Genomic DNA, 3910 nt, shown 5'->3' on the forward strand with positions numbered 1-3910 from the left:
TTGAGCATGTTGGAGATAAAAAACAAAATGTGTCCAAAACGTGATATTATGACGTTATACGCCGTTCTGAGACATGTTTGAACTTTCTATCACTTTTGGTTCCGATAATTCTGTTGACCATATTTGTGATATTCAGACGCCAAATGACATGTTGGAGCATGTTGGAGATAAAAAACAAAATGTGCCCAAAACGTAATATTATGACGTTATACGCCGTTCTGAGACATGTTTGAACTTTCTATCACTTTTGGTTCCGATAATTCTGTTGACCATATTTGTGATATTCAGGCGCCAAATGACATGTTGGAGCATGTTGGAGATAAAAAACAAAATGTGCCCAAAACGTGATATTATGACGTTATTCGCCGTTCTGAGACATGTTTGAACTTTCTATCACTTTTGGTTCCGATAATTCTGTTGACCGTATTTGTGTTATTCAGACGCCAAATGACATCTTTGAGCGTGTTGGAGATAAAAAACAAAATGTGCCCAAAACGTTATATTATGACGTTATACGCCGTTCTGAGACATGTTTGAACTTTGTATCACTTTTGGTTCCGATAATTCTGTTGACCGTATTTGTGTTATTCAGACGCCAAATGACATCTTTGAGCATGTTGGAGATAAAAAACAAAATGTGCCCAAAACGTTATATTATGACGTTATACGCCGTTCTGAGACATGTTTGAACTTTCTATCACTTTTGGTTCCGATAATTCTGTTGACCATATTTGTGATATTCAGACGCCAAATGACATCTATGAGCATGTTGGAGATAAAAAACAAAATGTGCCCAAAACGTGATATTATGACGTTATACGCCGTTCTGAGACATGTTTGAACTTTCTATCACTTTTGGTTCCGATAATTCTGTTGACCATATTTGTGATATTCAGACGCCAAATGACATCTTTGAGCATGTTGGAGATAAAAAACAAAATGTGTCCAAAACGTGATATTATGACGTTATACGCCGTTCTGAGACATGTTTGAACTTTCTATCACTTTTGGTTCCGATAATTCTGTTGACCATATTTTTGATATTCAGACGCCAAAGGACATCTTTGAGCATGTTGGAGATAAAAAACAAAATGTGCCCAAAACGTTATATTATGAAGTTATACGCCGTTCTGAGACATGTTTGAACTTTCTATCACTTTTGGTTCCGATAATTCTGTTGACCATATTTGTGATATTCAGACGCCAAATGACATCTTTGAGCATGTTGGAGATAAAAAACAAAATGTGTCCAAAACGTTATATTATGACTTTATACGCCGTTCTGAGACATGTTTGAACTTTCTATCACTTTTGGTTCCGATAATTCTGTTGACCATATTTGTGATATTCAGACGCCAAATGACATCTTTGAGCATGTTGGAGATAAAAAACAAAATGTGTCCAAAACGTTATATTATGACGTTATACGCCGTTCTGAGACATGTTTGAACTTTCTATCACTTCTGGTTCCGATAATTCTGTTGACCATATTTGTGATATTCAGACGCCAAATGACATCTTGTGGCGGCTTTTCAACAAAACGGCAACAACACAATCGAACCCCTTTTAAAAAAATACAGATCTGCAACACCTCGGCTTCCCAGGGAAGATGGGGTGGGTTTGAATTTATAAGGCGCCACGCAGTTTCAGTTACAGATCGCTCTAACTGCGAAGAGGGCTGGAAGGGAAAAGGTTCGACAACACCAACATATAACAAAACACAAAGAAATCGCGAAATCATATACCATATAAAAACAAATTTATTAAGGAAAAAAAAATATGGTAAAACAAAATATAAAGTATATAAGTAGTAAATAAAATAACGGAGATTGTTCAAAAAAAAATCCCGAATAATTAGGGGGGTAAAAGAGAAAGAAAATAATAATGAGCTGAATAAAACAAAATTAAAACAAATCTAAATAATGATCGCGACACGTCCCCGATTGACCCGAGCGCTCGATCAGGCGAACGGAAAAGAAAACAAAATCGAAATCAATACCGAAATTAATAACACCCCTAATAAATCCGATAACTTTACAAGAAAAATTAATTGACAATTAAAATGAGATAATAATAATAAGGAACTGGTTTAAAGTGAAATGAACAAAATGAACCAGTGAAGTTAACAAAAAAATTAAATGGTAAGTACAAAAGAAAATCTTACTTTATAAAGAAAATACAAAAGTATCTAGCCACACTGATATTCTTTTTGTATAAAAAGGAAAATTCTGACCTTTATTCCAAACTCTTTTGAACGAAGGATGATGACTTCACGATGACAACAATTATACGTAGATACAGCAACAAAATCCAGCAAACCTCCTTTGGAAACACTTGTTCGATGGTAAGTACAGGAAACTTGGGTTATGTAGCTTCTAATTTACTTCTTTATTCCAGGTAGTACTTGTTTCCGGGATGGGAGATTTCCCAAGAACTTATATAAGGAATAAGGCTCTCAGAAAAAAAAAAACCTAGCGTGTAAAAAAAGAAAGAAAAATGTAAATAGATAATTAGGCAAGAATGTAGGGATGGATGTTTTTATGTAGTGTGAAAGGAGTTTAAATGAATTTAGGTTTAAGTTAGTATTAAGCCAAAATTAGAGAAAATGTAAAAAGAAAAACCTACCTCAAGGTGGTATGAGGTTTTAACCAGCAAAATGAATAGTCTTTGTAAAAATGTGCAATAAATCCGGTGAAACCGTAATCGTTGAATAATTTCCAAACGAAAAATTAAAGGATTAATTAACTCAGATCCCGATAAATACGGATATAAATCGATCCAAAATTCTACACAGAATTATACCAAAATGTCGACTTAAAATTCTTGTTAACCATCCAAACACTACAAAGGCTGGTTTCAAAAGAGGAAGAGTAAAATCGCGCACGGGTATTCATTTCCCAAGATTTTAACCAAAAAACTCGTTATAAAATCGCGCGGTGCCAAGAATTCAAAATCACTCCCTCCCTCTATTATTGACAGTCCGAACTTAAAAATGTAAACAAAATTCATGATAGTAACGAAGAAGAGAAAAAGAAAAGTTTTAAGGTTAAGATCTATTGTGTGATTGTAATGAAGGTAATGAAAAAGAAAAAGGCGTTTAAAATGAGCGAAAGGAAAGGATTTAAGAAAAGTGATGAAAAGGAAAGGATTTTCAAGTGTTTCCAAGTTCGGCTTGCTGTAACAAAAAAACAAAAATTATAACAAGGTAAATAAACAAAATGGTATATAATTCCCCGACTTCTAACAATTACAGACAAATCACAAGGAAATTCAATAACCTCGAACGGAACCGTTACAATCTTTGAGCATGTTGGAGATAAAAAACAAAATGTGTCCAAAACGTTATATTATGACGTTATACGCCGTTCTGAGACATGTTTGAACTTTCTATCACTTTTGGTTCCGATACTTCTGTTGACCATATTTTTGATATTCAGACGCCAAATGACATCTTTGAGCATGTTGGAGATAAAAAACAAAATGTGCTCAAAACGTTATATTATGACGTTATACGCCGTTCTGAGACATGTTTGAACTTTCTATCACTTTTGGTTCCGATAATTCTGTTGACCATATTTGTGATATTCAGACGCCAAATGACATCTATGAGCATGTTGGAGATAAAAAACAAAATGTGCCCAAAACGTGATATTATGACGTTATACGCCGTTCTGAGACATGTTTGAACTTTCTATCACTTTTGGTTCCGATAATTCTGTTGACCATATTTGTGATATTCAGACGCCAAATGACATCTTTGAGCATGTTGGAGATAAAAAACAAAATGTGTCCAAAACGTGATATTATGACGTTATACGCCGTTCTGAGACATGTTTGAACTTTCTATCACTTTTGGTTCCGATAATTCTGTTGACCATATTTTTGATATTCAGACGCCAAAGGACATCTT

At 34.3% G+C, this 3910-nt stretch overlaps 1 long non-coding RNA gene across 2 annotated transcripts; it reads left to right on the forward strand.

Annotated features, from left to right (window-relative positions):
* The first annotated feature begins 1611 nt into the window (after positions 1–1611).
* Positions 1612–3299, forward strand: LOC139432316 (uncharacterized). Of its 2 annotated transcripts, none has more exons than XR_011642152.1 (4): positions 1612–2141; positions 2222–2344; positions 2398–3205; positions 3254–3299. It is a non-coding gene; the product is annotated as an uncharacterized lncRNA (long non-coding RNA). The 2 variants fall into 2 exon arrangements; XR_011642153.1 differs by having other exon boundaries at positions 3266–3292.
* Positions 3300–3910: the final 611 nt, after the last annotated feature.

This window comes from Onthophagus taurus, unplaced genomic scaffold, assembly GCF_036711975.1.
Source record: "Onthophagus taurus isolate NC unplaced genomic scaffold, IU_Otau_3.0 ScKx7SY_14, whole genome shotgun sequence".
Lineage (NCBI taxonomy): Eukaryota > Metazoa > Arthropoda > Insecta > Coleoptera > Scarabaeidae > Onthophagus > Onthophagus taurus.